This window comes from Dermacentor albipictus, chromosome 2, assembly GCF_038994185.2.
Source record: "Dermacentor albipictus isolate Rhodes 1998 colony chromosome 2, USDA_Dalb.pri_finalv2, whole genome shotgun sequence".
NCBI lineage: Eukaryota > Metazoa > Arthropoda > Arachnida > Ixodida > Ixodidae > Dermacentor > Dermacentor albipictus.
Window position 1 is genome coordinate 197,219,711 of NC_091822.1, and position 20,951 is coordinate 197,240,661.

The 20,951-nt window shown below is 48.7% G+C and overlaps 1 protein-coding gene across 10 annotated transcripts in view; it reads left to right on the forward strand.

The window, feature by feature from the left end:
• Nucleotides 1–20,951, forward strand: part of LOC135898571 (solute carrier family 35 member G1-like) — a 92,312-nt gene that overhangs the window by 54,280 nt on the left and 17,081 nt on the right. Inside the window, exon 3 of one of the 10 annotated variants that reach the window (XM_065427609.1) lies at nt 14,410–14,831. The exons of 8 other annotated variants lie outside the window; for them this stretch is intronic. The gene's annotated coding sequence lies outside the window, so the exon portion shown is untranslated. Of the gene's footprint in view, nt 1–4,414; nt 4,438–14,409; nt 14,832–20,951 lie in introns of those variants that run through there. One more of the 10 variants, XM_065427618.2, reaches the window with a different exon arrangement.

A 20,951-nucleotide genomic window follows, 5' to 3' on the forward strand; every position in this document is an offset into this window, starting at 1 on the left:
CTATAGGCTCTTTGTAATTCACCGGCTGCCTTCGCTAATATCGCATAATGAATTGTCTGGAATTTTCTCTGTCAAACAACTCCAACGTAAGAGATGTTTTTCAACATGGGCCCTAATTCTTTTTTTTTTTGCACTTTTGTTTAGAGAGAGCGCACTCAATCACTCAATCTCGGCCCCGCCAGTCAGCATCTGTCGGCGCGCAGCGACTAAGCCGTGACGAGCAATTACGTGGGGGCAAACAAGGCCGCGCCAAATCTCAGCCGTATGCTGTGTCGGCTTTCCGGTAAGAGATGGCTGCCGCCTGCAGACTTCGCTCCACGGCAGCCGCGGATCAAGCACTGTGCCAACGCCTTTGCGGAAAACCGGCAAAAGAGCAGCGCACGCCGAGCGTTCCTTTCCGGGCTCGTGACATTTCGCAAGATCGCAAACGTTTCAAGGCCGCACGGAGACGCGCTGCTTCCGCTGGAAGTGCGCCGGCGGTCGCCGCGAGTCGCACGCCGTCGCCGTAATCGGGAAAGCTGCCGCGTCATCCCGTCGGAAGCTGCTCTCGCGTCCACGCCCACGGACCGACGCAAATTGACGTCGCTGAAGTGGCCAGTCGCTGTGCCGCGTACGACACGATCTCCGGGCGGTGATGACAGACTGATAGCTGCGCTAAACACAGCGCGATCCACGCCTCGGGGAACGGGCATTTTAGCTGCACGTGAGCTGCACGCGTCCTGCCAGGAAAGAAGCACGTCAAACTCGCGCGTGCAGTCCCTCGCAGAAACTATATAGCGATGCGAAAACAGACTATAGGAATAACTGCAGATAAAAATAATGAACGCCAGGTGACGTTCTTTTCCGAAGTGTAGTGAACATCGTGGTCGTGTTTGCTCACGCCAACCCCAACGAACGTGCACGGCTCTCACCCTCACTGGTTCCGCTCAGGAGCGAGTTTTTTCGTGCCGCCATTTTCTTCGTCAGTCGCCCATTCGAGGCCGTATACGTCCGCATAAACGTGGTATCCCTAAACGTCTTCCCCAGGGTGAGATTCTGCCGTTGATTTGATGCTGCGATGCAACAAATAGCGAGCAAAGAGCGAGCCAAATGAGACGTCGTAGCTTTTACAATTTTTTTTTTTTGCACTCGGGAACGTATCGGATGGAAATGGCTTTTTAGTCAGACGTGCACCGAGCGCCGACCAAATAAAATGGCATCGCGGGCGCCATCAAGACTTTTGTTATTTTGCTTCCTGTATGCTAACTGGAATAATGTCTTGCGTACAAATTTCAATCCGACAGAAGAAACACGCTCGGTCGTTACCAACACACGTTGCGTTTAATAACACTTCGACTCTAGACGATTTTAAAAAAAAATAGTGTTACTTGGAAAGTATAGGGCGCATGACGAAGTGAATGTCGGCGAGAGATAGAATGAGATAAGCGGTGAAGAGAGAACGGAGCTTACAGGTTTCTTGTTTGCCTTAACAGCCTGAAGCGACAGGTGCGTAATAGTCGTTTTACGAACTAATTGGTCAAATATAGTGAAACGGGCTTGTAATCAAACTTCTATTTTTTAAATACATTAATTTTAGAAGATGCTGGCGCCTTTAGGTGGCACCTGCCACTCCTTTTCTCGTAGAACCAGTAGGTGCTAAATACCACATAACAAGCCGGCATATAACAAAACGAAAGTAACAGCGAAAAAGTCAGGCAGGCAGGTGACGTAAATGCACTGAAACAGTTCAGCACGCAAAATACAACAAAATCAAATTTGAACATAAGGTCATCTCTCATAAATGCAGAAGAGACAACTCACAGCGCATCGGAAGGGAAAGTCAGCTCACTGCGCGAAGCGCTTCTCAACTCGGAATCTGGCTACTTCTGTAACACCACCCTCGAACAACTCGGAAACGCAAAAAAAGTTGACAGTCACTTTAGCGTACGCTAAAGAGGATGAAGGCGAAACCGTGCGCACTCACGAGGTAATAATTAAATGACTTGCATTACATGCATTGTTACTTCCTATTACTTGTTTTCTCTTTACTTGTTTTAATGCGAACGCATTATATGGCTCATACGGGGGGAAATCCGGCTGAATTTAAAGGTCCAACGTCCTGGATTCCACTCCTACCAAAGGTCGTGGGCTCCAGTGCCTTAATTAATGCTAAATTAATTAACCGTGCCTAAATTACCTTCGCCCTAGTTAACAACAAAGATCGTAGGGTCGACTCCCACCAAAGGTCGTGGGTTGAAGTGCCTTAATTAACTATATCCTAATGAAATGTGCCTTAATTCGTTTTGCCGTAATTAACACCAAAGTTCGTAGCGTTGACTCCCACCAAAGGTCGTGGGTTCGAGTGCCTTAATTAATTCCCAATGAAATGTGCCTTAATTCGTTTTCCCGCAAACAAGAAAGATGGTGGGTTTGACTCCCACCGAAGGTCGAGAGTTTGACCCCCAATTTAGGTGCCATTGGATTTTGATGGCATAACGCCGGGCAGTCAATGTTCCGACAGCTGAGCCATCTCATAATTTCGCCTTAATGATATAAAAGTTATTCTCATTAGTTAAATTGATGCAAATGAAGCGCACAATTGTAGTTTTGAAAATGCGTGATAATCTTACTTTTCTAGTTCGCAAATAATAATAGGTCACCTTAGAGCTCGTACCAGAAAATACGAAGTTGCTTTTCTCGCGATTGAAATTAAGCTTAGAGAGTACGGCTAAGTGAGCAAAATGTGCTACGTTGATTATGAGGGTCGCTAGTATGGCATAACCTTTGAATCGAGGTGGCCACAAGTAGACCGCGCGATATAAGTTGTTAGTACCTACCTAATGCAATCAGTAAACCATTTTACCTCTCTTTATTTTATTCTGAAATTTTACCTGTGAGGACCCCGTCTCATTTCCCCGCTCTCTTTTCCCGCCAAGACTTCGATCGTCTTCTTGTTTATCTCCGCCGCAGACCAGTTAACGCGCCCGCCAGGTTAGAAGCCCAGCATTTTCGGGAGACGTCTTTCCTCGAAACAGATTTCGCCCTGCACTTCTCTCATTCCAAGAGGAGCCCGTTGCCTCGGAGAGCTACGATGCCGCACTGGGTTCCTCGATGCGCGCCTTCGGCCTCCCGCGTACATGGAGCGTACGCACACAAAGTATGCACCCGTTCAAGTCTTCGTGCGAAGAGCCGGAGCCGTCGAAAGCTCTGCTGTATGTTGTATAGTAGTAGTTCATAATTCGTGCATCTAAGACGCAGGAGAATTCGGCGACGTCACCGATAGCCCGAACCGACAATTGCCTGATAAACTTTCCCGCTTGCAGATGCACGAAGTGGTAACAGCTGCTGAGTAGTGCACAGTGGAACTGAATCGGGTAATGATGTCGAGCACTGGTTTTTGTAAACATTAATTCGGTCGGTCGTACGAGTGGGGCTGGCATAGTTCATACGAACGGGTGCGTGGCATCGGCTCTACTTAGCGGAGTCATTGATTCGGGGCTGCGGGTTCTGTACGCGGAGACTGTGAGATATGTACTTTGAAGGAAATGTCTTCTTTAGCGAGCTGTGCCGCCACTTTTCCATGTCTGTCTTTAATCTCTGTATAGCTTCTTTCGTGGGCCGATACCGAGGATAATGCAGTCTAAATATGTGCCAAAACTGATGATGATGACTGATGAACCGTGTAATTTATACTTACTTTTTTCTGAGAGCCAAGCTGATGGTGAGTAATATGATGATGATAATGATGATAACGATTATGATGACTATTACGGTGATTGCTGTGATGATAACTGCTCACCGCTAACTCGCCCAGGACTTAGGCATTGTCTTTCATGGACTTCAAGTAGAGGTTTTATTTTATGGTAACGTGGATGAGTTATCGGGTAAATTGCTTCGATATATAGAATTCTCTAGAAGGAAGCTTTCACATTTACAGGGCACGGAAATGTCGAGCCTCGCTTCGACCCTCCCTCGGAAAGGCCTTCCGTATTCTGCCAGCTGTTGAGTGCGGAAAATCCGATCGGAGGCTCGCTTCCTAATGGCAGCTTAATGACGGTCAAGTTGTAAACGATGCTGCTGATGGTGTGCTCAAGTGCGGAGCGCTAGCGTGTGTCGCAGGTCATTAGCTTATTGTGTACAATTATAAATGATTGATACGCCTAGTGGAACACATAGCACGTGCTTGAAATGTGTCAAGCCGCGCTCTGGTGACATGCACGGAGATTGATTCTGCTTCCGTTTCACCATGTGGGGATAAGACATCTGTCTGCCGGTGTTTTCAAAGGTACGCTGAAAACAAGCAGTTTGCAGATCGCACTGAGATGGCTCTCCGTGGAGGTTGAGGGATCAATGACACTCGTATAAGCGAAGTCTTCAGCGTTGTCTGCAATTAGAACTTTGAGTATTTAACTCGTATCGGGCTTTCTCACTCGCCAAGCTGCTGGATCTTTCATCACTGTAAGTCCTTCGCCGGCTACCGTGAACCGTGAATGCTTTCTACACAACTGCTGCATGCTGAATGTGGGCTTATTTGCTTCTTTGCCGTGTTAGCTGTAGCGTCGCATTGTGTTATTGTGCACAGCGGCCGCCTGTAGAGCTTATACGAGAAGCCTAGCCAGCTAAGCAAGGCACTGCGTAGTTTTCTCGTGAACACGCACTAACGTGCATATATCTTGCCATTGTACTGAACCGATGCCTCTGTTTTAAGGCATGTGCGTAGCGTGCGTGCTGTGAATGCCTTATTTTTTCTATTCATGACTTTTACACTGCGACGCTCTGTCGCTCTTTGATTCTCGAGATGAAATTATAATTTCTTTGTGCTGTGTGGAAACGATGCAGCTAAATTAACATTTCTTTATAGATTCTTTTTTAACGCTAGGTGAAAACCAGTACCTGTCGTCAGCACACAGCCACGAAGTCTCCTACCATTATTTTAATTTGCAGACACACGGGGCGTTTCTTTTTAAATGCGTAAGCATTTCCATGCTCACCCAGCGAGCAAAACTGTCCGTCCGTCCGTCCCATAACACGATCGCTTTTATGATGGATCCCGCAGTATATATCGAGCGACTTTACCTTCTTACTCCATGTCGCCTCCATGCGAACGAAGCGGCACGAAGGCCTCAGTACACGCCGCACCGCGCCCCCTTCGCAGATCGCTTTCAACACATGGGCCCGCGCGTCCCTCTTCAACGCGAAGCGGTGAGAACGCAGCGCGCGAAGCTGTTAGCAGTACAGTACAGTACTGTACGCATCGCAGATCGCTTATGCAGCCGTGCCATACGCAACCGCCGCCTGAGTACCGTTGATGAAGGTTCATATAATATCTTCGACGCGGATGGACAAAGCGCTAGAGAGCGTTACCAGCTTATAATGATCGGAACGTCATCAGCGCACCTGGGGCCGACATCTGCAGTAGTTTGCTTTCCTCATCAATTCACCTTGCGCCGCCGTCCGCAGCAGTTCGTGTCGCCGCAGCCCTGTCGTTTATACTGGTCGGATCAGGTTTTACAGCATCGATAATGACACCGCGCTGCGTGGAAATGAGCAAGTGGCACAATGCTTAAGCCCTGATCACACGTACGCTAGCGGACGCGCGCGAGGTCGCGCCTACGCGCGGAATGGCGGTTCGCATCCACAAATACGCGCGACAGCGCGCGTTCACTGGGCTCACTCGCGGGTTCACCATATGGCTCACTCGTGGGTTCACCACCACAACACCTAGAGGGAAATCTGGCGCCACCGCCGAAGCGTGTTTCGTAAGGGGCGCCGTGCCGTCATGGGAATGACGGTATATGTGTCTGCGAGGCTTGAGTTGGCTGGTGTTGTAAGAGGCTTCGTCTAAAACGTGGATATGGACAAATAATGCGTTCTGAAAGTAAAATTTTCATAAAATGTTTCCATTCACGTAAATTCCATCTTTACTCACCTACAATGCATGACGAAGAGAGGAAAAGCAAGAACAGACGACAAACTGTTTCAAAGCAATGCCTCCTTTACTAGATGCCGGCCGCGTCGCTAGTCTTCCCATTGGAGCGGAGGTTCCCGTAGTTCAGGGTAGTCGCGAAGAGACGGCGCTCGCAGCCGACCCACTTCCAGTTGCGGAGGAAGTGACGAATACTAGGCTGGCGCTCGCTCTACCAATGGCTTGACGAGAGACCGTGGGTCCTGACTCCGGGATCGCAATCGCAACAGACGCCGCTAAAATCTCAGGGGCAGAACTACGTGATTTAGATTTGCAGCGGCCACCGCAGGTAGGGCTCGCAGCCGACCCGGGTTAACCCGGGTGGGGAAGAGTAAAGAGGAGAGGGGCCGGAACCAGCTTCTCGGCTCACGTGGCAGGCATCTAGTAAAGGAGGCATTGTTCAAAGCGAGCGCGAATCTTGTCGTCTGTCTTCCAACTTTAGCGGCGCGCTGATACTTTTTACGTATCATATAATTGTACATGCAATAACAAGTTCTCATAGTTAAACAAAACATATTTTTGTGTAATAATAAAGCTAAAACTGCTTTTTACGAGCAGTTTTAGTAGAAAATGAGTCATTGTGACAGACGGAACGGTGCTTGCCTGGCTCTTCGAGAACGATGCCAATCCGAAGTCACAATATACCGGCATTCCCATGCATACCACAGCGCAGCAGCACCATATTTCCCTCTAGGTACTATAGTGAGAAACTCTATGGGGTTCACTCATAGATGCCTTGGCACACACCGCTTCGTACTTTGTTATTGGCAATGTTTCAAAATGTTTCGATATCTGTAAACGTAAACGTTATATTTTCAAGCACAAAAAGGAAATAAGCACTTTCTTGTATGATATAAACCTGCTTCACTGGGAGTTGAATGCAACGCGCCGTAACTGCGTAGACAAGCTCGGCGACGCGAGGCAGCCTGAGCGCGCGATAACACAGAGGAGCTGTTCACCGAAATCGCGCCGCGTTTCGACGCGTACGAGCCCACACCATCTGCGCATGCGTGCGCGCGCTGACGCGAGCATGCGCACGTCAGCAAGAGTACGTGTAGTCTGGCCTTTACGCATACGTAAACAACTGCCAGAGGAGTTTCTGCGTTTTCCTTTCTCTTTTTTTCTTTTTCATGCAGACTTCTTAGACATTGCTTGTGGTAGATAGCATAATTTTAGTCCTTGGTCTGGTTTACGCGAAGTGGCGGATATTACTCGCACGAGAAATCGAAATGCATAATCGCCTAATTAACATGCAAAACATTCACGCAGAGACTCCTCTGGGAGTTGTCTAAGTATACGTAGGCGTTATGCCACTTGCTTATCTTCACGCGCAGCCAGGTAGCTGCGCGTGAAGATAAGCACCCGCTTCTCCACCCGCGTCGAACCATTATGAACCGTGATCAACCGTACTCAGGCGGCAGCTGCATATGGCACGGCCGCGTGGACCATATTTTGAAAGTGATCTGCGATTACCAGAGAGTGCCGACTGCTGGTATATATCTTCGCGCGCTGTGTTCTCACCGGTTCGCGTTTAAGAGGGACGCGTGGGCTTGAAAGCGATCGTCTTACATGACAAACGGATGAACGGATTTTATCCTTTTCGTAAGCCTACAAATGCTTACGCGTTTAAAATCACTAATGAACTTTTGAACTCATTACTTCAAGCCATATATCGCAATTTACGAATTGTAGCCGGTGAGCTTGCAAGGCGTGTCAACTTGGAATTAATTCTAAGAATCGCGCGAGTTTCGAGATACGTTCCTTGAATATTACAGTAAAACTGCAGTATCGTTGAACTTCTTTAACGAGCTGCTGTTTTATGCGTTGAGGCGCAACAGTATCTGGAACATGAACGTGTTCACGCTTTTTCGGCAACTGTGCGGCCTAATTCAGTTCATATACTCGATGTGGTCCTTCTTTGGTCCCTGTCTTGCGCGCCTGTGTTTCACTAACCTGAATCCCTACCAAACTGCTCCACTTCCAGTCGTTCTAAATTATATGTGTGGGTGTAGCTGTGCCAAACAGTAATCTGACTATTTACTGCCATGCACGTATAACAAAAACGTTGTTGCTGGAAGAAAACTGGAATAAATAAAACTGTTGCAATGTTCGATATATTGAATGTGAATCGACTGGCATTTATCATTCAATTTCTATTCTGTATATTCGGGAATCCCGTTAACGCCGTATTTTATAGCGTGACTGCAGTTGATAGTGGTTTAACGAAGAAAGAACGGTTGCGTACTGTCTCTCGCTGTAGTGTATCGCTGTAGGAGGAATGCTACGTCGCTTGAGCAGCGATTACTGCGCAAGCTTGCGTGTGCACAAGGTATAGTTTTTCGCCCAATAATAACTTGCAGTCGCTTACAGGCAACCGGTTTTCATGGAACCTGTAGACTTACTACCCCGATTTATTTCAAATGAACTTTTGTGTTATGCGCGTTTCCCCTTGTTTATGACGAATTTACCTATGTTGACCTAACTTTATACTCGGCTCTTTTTCTAATGGGCATCGACCTCTACTGTCACCTTTACAATACTCTTTTGCAATGAACAGAGCTCTGTGCGTGTCGGGTTTGGTTAATTCGATTTCCTCCTATCATTGTCGCGATCGTACATTATTTGGTCACTACTCGCTTCTGTTCATTTACAAGCTCTCCAGTCGAGACTAGAATTTCAAGTTTGAATGTAATTACATTTATTGAAGGACATATAATGGCGTGCAGCTTTCATTTTATATGAAAGCCGTGTCTTTTGTTTACAGTGTAGCTGTTAGAACCACGCTGGGTTTATCTATGCGTCCGCAGCTTGGCCGAGCTTGGGGGAGAGAGAGCTGAGAGAGAGTGAAAGCAAAGTATAAAAACTGGCTGCTGCTTAGCTCAGCTAACCTTGGATATGCAAAGCGAAAGCTTGGTTTAGCTTGGTGAAGTCTTAGTTTCATTTGGTTAACCTTTGATTTAGCTGCAATAATTATACTTCGGTGTACTATCATCGTCAATCCAAGTGTGACGGCTGTGCCTATAGGTCGATGGCTAGACATGACTGTGATTGGCTTATATATGTAGATACGCACCGTTCGACGGTGCGACGCCTGTTGTGCCTCAGGGATAGCGCAAGTGCTAGACATTGTTGTGACTTTGGGGTGGAGGACGAAAAACAGACTCGTTCCGCAAACGAAGAAGAAACGAAAAGCTTTATACAATATTTACAGATAGTGAATGATAGCGTACAGGTAGCAGTAGGAGCGCATCAGACTGACTGGGCGGCTGCAAGCGACTCTCTGTACTGTATTGTTGTCTAAGAAATAAGCTCTTTGAATAAATTTTCGCAAACGAAGACGACGCAAAAATATATTTCAGATGACCGCCATAAGTATACAAGCAGAGGGAAAGAGAACGAACAAACGAAAGCACTGCAAAAGGCGCCCGGATTCCAGGGACCATGCTACGGACACCGCCCGAACTGTAGCAGACGACAGGCGCGAGTCCGTGCCCTGACGTCACGCGAGCGGCGCTCGCAGCGCCCCTGCAGTTCATTCTCGGCGCTCATAGCGCTTCTTCCGATTCACAATCACACACTCTCTCTCTCCTCGCCCGCCGCTCCGTACAGGGTGGAGACAACCGCGCCGTCTACTACGGCGTTGGTCACGCCAAGGCCTCAATTGCCTCGCCACGCGAATCGCGGTCGCCGAAGGGACGCGTTGCCGCCGCTCGTGTGTTATGCGCGGTTTGGCGCTACTTTACTGGCCTTCCCCCAGCTCCGCTCGTCTCTTCTTTAGAGTCACGCATAATTTTTTTTATTAGAAACGATGCAATACTGAGCATTTCATTCGATAGTGGAAGCCAATTTCTTTCTTGTAATATTCCCATGTGATTCGATGTGAAGATTTCACTTTTTAAATACGCCTAAAAACGAAAATTTCGCCATTACGATATTCCCCAATGTCCAAAACAGGACCTACTGTATGTCGTGTCGTACTATACAGTAGGTCGTGGTCCAAAATAGCGCCGCTGGGGCGCTATTCTGGACATTCCGCCATTTTCTTCGGTGCGAGACGTAGGCGCGCCGCAAACAAAATGGCGCTGGTGGCCCCGTTTTGCTTACGTAACGTGACGCCAACTTGACGTTTCGCCTAAGAAACTAAAATGAAGGCACTGTATAGCGTTATCGGTAAAGCAAAACAGTTTTCCTCCGCAGTAAAAATAAATCAGCTATCTCAAAGCGTATGATTATTCCGTCGAAAACGCATCTCGCTTCCGTCGTCTGTTGCGTACAAGCCATCGTCTGCTTCAATAGCTAGGCTGCGTGTCCCCGGAAAATCGAATGGGTCATCGCACGTTGGCGCCAACGCGCTTGTTTTCTTGCTTGAGACAACATACGCGACCTACCAGTGGTGATGCGCGCACGTTCTAGGCCACGTTATCGCTATCTCGTGAAACGCAAGTGACTCAGCCCGACTCGGCTGGCTGAGAAACGGCTGAATATCACCGATAGCGTTGCGCGCGCCAGAGATATCCACTAGCGCGACGCAAGCGCCGGCGCTGCCATATCTTGTTCATTTCGCTGGTTACTCGCACCGCGGGAGGAAACTTCAAGGCGCCGCCTTGCGTACATTTCTTTTTATAAATTAGAAAGAGGCCGTTGTCATAACTTCTGATTGTGCGAAAAGGCATTAATCTTGATTACAATACAAATGTAGCAGTGAAAAGTGGACAACTATGCCGAAAGTTTGCTATATTCAACCAATATTATTTCGTATAAACGCGTTCTTTTAAAAAATGATGGCCCCAAACACAAATGCCAACACCACCCGAGAGCGATGCAAATACTATGAGCACGCGTTATGAACAAAATATTTTCGTGGTGCCAAGCGACGGGGAAAATGTGGCGATACGCATTCCTCTCGGGTGCCATTGCATATGGCTGCTCATTAGCACAATTCGCGCGGCTCGTCGCACCACAAATTATGGCGGAAAATCTCAGCAATTGCCGCCCAGCGCAACGTCACGCATCGTCAAAATGACGTTTACGAAACAGCCCTTCCTGTGACGCTCCTCACGAGATATTCCTTCAGCCAATTAGCAAGCTGGCATGGCGCATATCTTTGATCGCTACCACATATTCGCGCAATCGCAGATGCATTGCACTGGCTTCTGCACGCTACCGCTCGCACTCTTTTTGAAGCGCTAACATCACAATATATCTGCCAAGGACCAAAAAAATGTATTAGTCCATAAAATTTGCAGCTCCACGTCACGTTTCGTCATCTTGATGAAAACGCAAAACGACATTTCGCAAAGCTTCCGTTTCCCGGCACAAATTTCAAGGCACGTGAGCTCGCCACAGCCAATCAGAGAGTCAACATGGCGGATAATGGCGGTCGTGCAGCCGACATGCGTGTCGAGAGTAGCACCCATAGTCGCGTTTCAATCGCTGCTCCCATAAACACCCTTGCTGATGTCGGTGACAGTGTGTACTGAACCGCTTTTTGCCCGAAGCTTCGCGACCCATTTGGATCGACCTTGCGCACTATCTGACAAGTCACGCTGCAGGAAGATTCTGCGGTAACTTCTACCGGCACGCGAGGGGCACTGCATTGTCGGAAATCCGCGCGCATGCGTAGTGCGCGGGGACAACGGGGTGCCGTGCGCGAGAAAGGAGGCCAGCGCTCGAGACGTCACGGGAGCGCGGCGGCTTCCGCACCAATCGTCAGGGTCATCAGCATGACCCTAACTTATACCGACCGAAAGTCGTGTCTTCAGTCAGCTAACGCCATCCCATGACGCCTGCAAATTTTCTATATTTAATCTCACCACTTATCCCTCTGCCGTCCTCTACTGCATTTTCCTTCGCTTGGTGGAGCCATTCTCCGAGGGGACCAGCGGTTATCTGCCCCACGTATTACATGGCCAGCTATACTGCTCACCCAATTCCAGTATAGCTGTTTCTTGCGCGCGAGGCACTACGTCAGTAATGACTTCTCATGAGTTTCCACAGATTGGTCACGCGCGGGTACCGTGGGGTGCTTTCGGTGTTCGTCTCCAGTCACACCTTTGATGCTAAAGATTTTAGACGGTGGAATAAACGCCGCTCTTGCAATGCCTTTCAACTTGTTATCAAAGTGCTCAGCAGTTCGACGCAGTGTTAAAGAAATCGGAAGCGACTGGTAAAAGCCGAATAGACTTCTCACCATTTCTTGTAGATGAATACGCTAAGCGTCTTGATGCGTTTCAAGGTACGCTCTGTAGATGTCGTTTCCATTCTTTGTATTCTACGTGCATTTATAGAGAGATGTTTGGTTTGATTAAAGAAAAAGCGGAGAGGTTCGCCGCAGGCGCATGTCTCTGACATGCTACTACATACAGCAGTAAATGGGAGAACACGGGAATGTACGTGCCGTGGATTCGCTTAGCGTGAGTGAGCCGGGTGCATCCTCTTGAGCGGACACCACATATATACATATATATATATATATATATATATATATATATATATATATATATTTAGGTTATTAATCTGAACCACCGTCTCGACAACATTGAAGACCGATCACGCGGAGAAAACCCAGTCTTTCATGGTATCGCTGACAGTCCTTCAGAAACATGGGCACAATACAAGCAGAAAATAAGCGCAGCCCTTAACAATGCACTAAACTTTAATCTGAGCAGTAGCGATAACCGCATATCGCGCGCTCATCGATTGGGAAAGTTTGTTTCTAGAAAATGTCGGCCAGTTATTCGCAAGTTTCTATCTTCCAAATTCAGAGATAGTATATTTTCATCACGCAGCAAACTGAAAACTTCTAGAATATTCGTCAATGAAGATTTCTGCCGGACAACCAGAAATCTGCGCAAAAAGCTTTTCGATTACGATAAAGCCAGTGGTCAGCAGATCTCCGTGCGATACAATAAACTGTACATTAATAAGAAATGCTACGTTTACTCTCCATCTACAGGCCGTGCTTGTGAACTTCGTCAGAACCATGACTTCGTATAGCTGTGCACTAAATTGCTATCGCAATCGGTGCTTCGCCGTTCGGGCGAAACTGCGACTTTTTTCTTCCGTGAACGCTCTGTCGCCCAGCCGAATAAAGCGGCACGCAGTCTTTCAAGAACTTGGAGAACGCTTAAGCTTCGCCTTCAAGAGTGGAACGCGATAGCGTTATCGCACCCCGTTCGCACCGCCCACTCATTCGCTCGGCATGCTCTTGAGTCACACAGACGAAACGTGCGCCTGAGCAAGAAGAACGAACCAAAGAACTCGGTGTCTCGGAAGGAGAAACGATCTACGTGAGCCAAACGTCGTGATCAGCACGGACAGCCGGGCCGCGACGCGCCGTGAAGGCGGACGCGATCATGTGGTTGACGCCGCGATGGGATCGTCCTCTATCTCGCTTGGGAGCACCACGCAGACGCATGACTCCTCGCCAGCAGCACGGCACACATCGCAGGGGACGCTTTCCCACCAGACGCACTACGGCGCAGCGATCACGTCAGAGGCGTCCCGCATCGGACGCTGCACCTAGGAATCGTGCTGTGAGCAGAAAGAGGAGCCGCGTCGCCTAAACACAAGGGTTCGAGTGACGCACACTGGAAGTTGGAAGGGGGGAGAGCGAGAAAACTTATTAAACGCAAGGGTATTCGAGCATCCTCGCACCTGTCTCCGCACGGCCCCAATGCGCTCAAACGAGACGAAGGGGAGACGCGGGCGAGTGGCGCGCCACCTGTCGGGGCAGCGCCGTACATTGCGAGGAGGGGGTTTTCTGTGTTTGCCGCAAGATGACTCTGCGTGTGCGCCAAGCGCAGAACTGTAGCAGAAACGTACTTTGCTACTTGTTTAACTGCGGCTTCTGTGATTTGCATGCTCATAATTACTGATATACACCGCAGTATAACTTTCTACGGCACGTTTCTAAGGCAACGCTGCATTCATTAGAGACGCTTTTGTCGCGCTTTGACCCATCGAACTCACAGCTGAGTGGTAGCGTCTCCGTCTCACACTCCGGAGTACCTGGTTCGATTCCCACCCAGCCCATCTTGCAAGTGGTTTTTATTTATGGATTGCCTTGCGTCATTTTTTCGCTCATGGCCAGTGCCGCCGACGCCGACGACACCGGCTTTTCTGCGACACGAGCTACTTAACGCTGTCGCGTTAAAATGAACCTGACTCTATTATAATGGTCTCATGCGGCGCACTTTCGATCACGATCGAGCCTAATATGGATCGAAATTGTCGCCCGCGATTGGCTGTCTCCCGCGACTTTCGCAATGGAACTAATCGCTACCGAAAATTAGGATCCTGAACGGGCACAATTACGATTGAAAGTGCGCCATGTGAAGATCATATCAGAAGGACTTGGCTCTATTTTCAGAGGATATATAAACAGAGGAAGCGTTCGTCCTGCCTGCATCTTCGGTTGCTCTAAATACTTTAACGCACGAACTGCCCCTATTTTTTCTGTGAAGCGCGCAGAAGCAATTTCCCCCGGCACTCCAACTGACCCTGCCAGTCTGACCGCATGTGCTGGGGCAGAAATCGCCGATCAGCCGCAGAATTGCGTGCTGGTGCTGTGAGGTGCGCTGCCGTCACGCGCCGCGTGACGACGCGAATTGTGGCGGCCGCTGCGCGAGTGGACAAGAGGGAGATTGCGACACGGTCGACCGAGCGAGGAAGAGGATAAGAACAGCGGGTACCGATGCGCCGCACTACCGAGGCTACAACAGCGGACATCGCCTTCGCGCACCTGTGCCTCGTCACGCGCTGTCGATAACCGGGCGACAAGGCGAGCGAGGAGCGGCACTTGCGCTCTCTATTTGTATGCGCTGCAGCGGCTGACGAGTGACCCGTCGCACTTCAAGAACCGAGCGGCCGCAGAGAAACCATTCTGGTAAGTCTTTGACAGTGATAACTGCACATTCACCCCATTGTGGCCTCCTCTGTCGCAGTCATTATGTTCTTTTGTTTTACTTGTTTATTGTTATTACAATGACTTTAGTGGCGTTGCTATGGAAGGTACACTCACTTATGAAATCTGGAGGAAACAGTGGTGACCCACAATGTACTCTAATTGCCAGCCTACACGTATGCAACGAAGCTTTCAAAATTCTTTAGTTACTCCTGCTGGTGCATCTGAAGCTTCCCAGATAGATGTATACTGTTTAGTAGACAGATTGAATAGTGGATAAATGTGCCTCGCAAATTACATCGCCCTGGTCAGAAACACTGGGGATGAATTGCAACACATGATTTAGGACCTTAACCGAGAAAGTGGAAAAGTAGGGTTGAATATTATTACTCAGAATACAAAGGTAAAATTCCATAGCCTGACAAGGGAACAAAAATTCATGACCTACAGTCAGCTTCTAGAGTCTGTGCAAGAGTACGTTTATCTAGGTCAATTACTCACAGGTGAGCCTGACCACGAGAACAAAATTTACTTAAGAGTAACAATAGCATGGCAATACCAAAGCCTGGCTGGGAGCTTATTCATTGTCACTGTCATTGAAAATAAAAGTGTACAATCTTTGCTTTCTACTGGTGTTAACATATGGAGCAGAAACCTGGAGTTTAACAAAGAATCTCAAGATCAAGCTAAGGACGACGCAGAGAACGAAGGAATGAAAAATGTTAGTCGTAACGTTGAGAGACAGGAAGAGAGCAGTGTGGGTCAGAGATCAAACGATGGTAGCCGATATTGTACGTAAGAAAAAAAATGGAGCTGTGCTGGCCGTGTAATGCGTAGGGTAGATAGTCAGTGGACCATTAGAGTTAAAGAATTGGTTCCAGAGGAAGGGAAGCGCAGTCGAGGACGGCGGAAAATTAAGTGGGGTGACGAAATTAGGAAATCTGGAGGTGCAAGCTGGAATCAGCTAGCGCAAGACAGGTGTGATTGTACATCGCAGGGAGAGGCCTTCGTCCTGGCAGTAGGCATAAAGATGGGCTGCTGATTATGATGATGATGAATATGATAATGATTATGTACCACTACTGAGTGTTGGTAACCAATAGATACGTTTATTCCAGCACAGGCAAAAAAACAATGGTCGTTTTAGAGGAGCTGAACCTCGTAAATTCACTGACATCTCGCCTTAACTCACCAATCATGATGGGTCACATGTTCCAGTTGAAAAATGTTCTGACGTCCTTAATTCATACTTCTCTTCCGTCTTCACGTGGGAATCTTCCACCAACATTCCTGTTTTACCAAGATTTTGCGGCACTGAAATGCCTCCCATTGATGTAACTGCTGAAGATATCGCGAGCCTAATCAATAAATTTAAGATATCTAGCTCCCTTGGACCTGACAACATACCGGTGAAGATACTGAAAGCCACTAACGTCATTTCTAGCCAGATATTACAAATCTTTTTTACCCAATCTACAAGGGAGGGTTCTGTGCCCCAAAAGTGGAAACTAAGGAAAGTAACCCCCATCTTTAAATCTGGTAAGCGCTCCGACCCAACCTATTATCGCCCGATCTCACTAACATGTATTGCCTGTAAACTTTAAGAACATATCATATATTCCCATATAGTGTCCCGCCTCGACAGAAATAATTTTTTCTTTAGCAAATAACATGGCTTTCGTCCGGGCTTATCTTGCGAAACACAAGTTTTCGAATTCACCGCAGAACTCCACCTAAACTTAGATTCTTCATTTCAGACTGACGTAATTTACATAGATTTTTCTCAGGCTTTCGATCGCGTCCCTCATCATCGAGTATAGTGTCCAAACTTTCATGCCTTCAACTCGACCCACTAATCCTATAATGGATCACCTGCTTCCTGACAGATCGCCTCCAGTTCACCTGTGTTGGCGGTCGCTGTTCAGATACTACCAAAGTAATATCGGGTGCACCACAGGGATCCGTCCTCGGCCCACTCCTTCTTATAAATACATTAACGACCTCCCAATAGACATATCATCTACAATACGTCTATTCGCCGATGACTGTGTTATTTACTGTCGTGTCACTACTAACACTGACCAATCCATTCTGCAAAATGACCTAAATTCTATTGACAAGTGGTGCTCACACTGGTTGATGGAACTAAATGTTTCCAAATGCAAGTTAATGCTTGTATCACGTAAACGCTCTATATCCAAATTTCCATGCTCTTTAGGCTCTGTGAATTTATCTGAGGTCGACAGTGGCCGCTACCTTGGCGTTATCATCACTAACAAACTAAATTGGTCGAACCACGTTCTACAAATAACAGCCGATGCCTCAAGGTCCCTTAACTATATCAAAAGATCCCTATCCTTGTCTCCTCCGTCGATTCGTAAACTAGCATATGAAATTTTCATCCGTACCAAATTACAATACGCGTCCACAATTTGGAATCCGCATCAAAATTACTTTATTGACACTTTAGAAGCTACTCAAAGTCGTGCCTCCCGTTTTATCTGATCGAATTATGACAACACTATCAGCCTTACTAACTTGAAATTATCTATTGGTCTGCCCCTTTTAGCATCAAGACGTAAAATTTCACAACTCTGCCTATTCCCATAAATTGTACTACAACTTTCCTGACCTTCGTTGCTCGCTTCTATTTCCACCCGTGCGCTCATCGCATCGTCTATTCAATTCTTTAATTATCCAACGCCTTCATGGTTCTACTAACGCTTTCAACAAATCTTTGCTTCCCGTTGCAATAGAACAATAAGACTCGCTTCCGGAATCCGTTGTTGTAGGGCGAAACCCTTCGAAATTTCGAGAGTTACTAACCGCCCATATTTTCAGCTAATCATGCAAAAACTTGTGCTTTTCACACGTATTTTTACGCGTAAAAACTAGAGAGAAGTGGTTTTTGTGGGGAAAGGAGGAAAGGCTAGCACTATCTTCTGCAACCCATGCGGGAGCGCGGCTCAGCGGCAGCAGGGTGGGGGAGATGGGAGTAAAAGAGAGAGAAGGAAGGAGGGAGAAAGGTAGAGGGTCGTCCTAGCAGCATCAGAGCAGTCCGGCCAGCAGGGCTCAGTGGGTACGACTGAAGTAGGCTGGTGTTAGACCGTATAGGAGGTGGCTCAGCAGAAGCGAAGTAGTGGAGGATCAGGAAGAAGTAGCACCAACTGCGCCCCTTCGCGCCTCTTCTCCTAGGAGTTGCAGCAGCGCCTTCCACAAGGAAACTACGGACGCGACAGCCACGAGCACGGCCGGGCTCGACTGGCGCGCGCTCGCTCGTGCGGGAGCTGCGTCTTCGGTGTCCGCCTCATCAAGAGGTGGAAGACCCAGAAGCACAATCGCAGGTTAAAGCTTAAAATCGCCGCCCTCACAACCCGGGCGGAAAACAATGCGGTGCAACTGACCCGCCTTAATTGGGCTCAATTCAGCGACATTCTGCAAAAATCACTGGGCACGGCCCGCACCTGGCATATCCTAAAGTCGCTCATCGATCCCACAACAACGAAAAATGAAACGAATAAAGCAGTAGTAAGAACCATCTACACCTATCCAGGTACTGAAGATGAACTCTTGGAGTAAATCAGACGCGAATGCTTTGGCACCACCACCCCTCCTCCCTATCGGGGTACATACCAGGGAGGCCCAAATCACACCCTAGACAGCCCCATTACGGTTGATAAGGTCTATGCCGCTATCTGCAGCTGCACTCGGAACACCGCTACCGGTGCGGATCATGTCAGCTATGGCCTCGTAGGAAACCTCATCGGTTCAGCTGTGCAGGACCTCACAACGTTCCTCAACCCTCTCTGGGAACAAGATACAGTTCCGCCTGATTGTAAACATGCGAATATTATTTTGATCCCGAAACCAGGCAAGGCGCTTTAGATCGAGAACCTTCGATCTATCTCTCTGACCTCCTAACTTGGCAAAATTTGAGAGAGTGATTACCACCCTCCTCCAGAACTACTTGGAAGACCATTCACTCCTTCCTAATACCATGTTTGGTTTCCGGGCCCGCTTATCAACCCAAGATGTTCTTCTACAGATCAAAGCGGAAGTCTTCGAGACAGTGCCCCAACATGAGGCACACATTCTCTTGACCCTGTACATAAAAGGCGCTTTTGACAATGTTAATCATCAGGCTGTCCTTGAGGGACTCGCTGAACTCAACTGCGGTCATCGAACCTACGAATACGTAAAGATGTGCCTTACCAATCGCACTGCGACTATAGGGCTGGACACACTTCGATCTTCCTCACTAAGCGTCCCCAACAAAGGAACCCCACAGGGGTCTGTCATCTCTCCGCTGCTTTTCAATGTAGTTATGAAAGGCCTCGCGCGCAAACTCTAACAAATTGAGGGAGTCCAACCTGCGCTTTATGCGTATGACATCACGCTATGGGCCACACAGGGCTCCCTTGGAGAAAAAGAGACCAAGCTGCAGCAAGCTGCCACCTGCGTGGAGGACTATGTATGTGAATGTGGCCTGGCCTGCACCACAGAGAAGTCGGAGCTCATCCGCATCTGGCACGGAAAGAGCAATGAACCCAGCACCCAAGATCCTGGCCATCGACTAGGCATTATGCTGGCCGGCCAAGAAGTAGCGGAGAAAACTCTCGTGCGCATCCTGGGCATGTGGATGCAGTCGAACCGTCAGAACAACTACACCCTCACCACCCTTCGCACCACCACTCTACAGGTCGCTTGTATGATTGCGCGCGTCACCGCCCGTCGCCACGGGATGCGTGAGGAAGATACGCTGAAACTCATCCGCAGCCTCGTCGTCAGCAGAGTAACCTACAGCCTCCCCTATCAGCATGTCACAAAAGGGAGCAAGACCAGGTAAACGCCCTGATACGACGGGCGTACAAGGCGGCCCTTAGGCTCCCTCTAGGAAAAACAAACTGTTAAGCCTTGGCGTCCACAACACGTGTGAAGAGTTAAGGGAAGCACAACTAGCCACTCAACTCTCCCGACTCGCACAGACTACCACTGGGAGAGATCTGCTGCGACGCCTTGGGCATGTGGGCCCCCTTCGAGACATCGCCGAACAGCAATCTATTCTGCTCAGCCTCCGGACCGACTGCAATGTAGCCCCCATACCCCGTAATATGGGCCCGCAACTTCATCACTGGCGACGAGGGGCTCGAGTTGAAGGTCTTCCAAAAAGCTACTCAAATAGGATCAATACAACATATGCAGATGCAGCGCTATATACCGGTAATCGCAATAGGGCTGTAGTCACAGTGGTCGATAATCATCTTCGCGAAATCAGCAGCGTATCCATTCCCTGCACCTCCGTCGCGAAGGCTGAATAAGCGGCCATCGCATTAGCCATTGCCCACGGTAACAACCAGAGATGGTCGCTCAACATCCTTACGGGTTCTCAGGCGGCCTGCCAAAATTTCCTGCATGGGCGAGTCGGCCAAACAGCAACGAGTATTCTTCTTGGCGTACCAGATCCTACAGACCCCCTAGATACACAATATCCCCCATCCGGCATACCATAATATGGGTGCCGGGTCTCATGGGGCTGGAATGGAACCAGGAGGCAGCAGGGTGGCTCGAGGATACACAACAGACCGAGCACTCTGTGATACTGCCCCGCAGGAGCCTACCCCAGTACCGTGCGACATCGCGGCCATCTTAAATTACTACAAAGGACTCGGGTGGATCTACTCCCCTCCACATAAAAAACTAACAAAGGAGGAGGCTGTCACCTGGAGCTTAATCCCCCCCCCCCCAAGACTGGCACGTACCACAACTTACACATTCTTAATAAAATGCACCCAACGACGTACACCGCGCGTTGCCCATGGTGCTCTGAGAAGCCCACACTTTTACGTACCAGTTGGACTTGCCGGGCCATCCCCGGACTGCTCCATATAGACCAAGCGAGTGTGGAGCGCTGGGAAAGGCTCCTCGCCAGCGACAGCCTTGACGATCAACTCAGTTAGATCGACAGGGCACGCAGGGCGGCAACAGCCTGTGGTGCCCTGGACCGAGGGCAGCCACCTCCGCGTGAAGGGGCCCATGGACCAAGTGGGCCCCACACCACAAACCCCATTTATTCCTTCAAATAAATGTTTCTCTCTCTCTCTC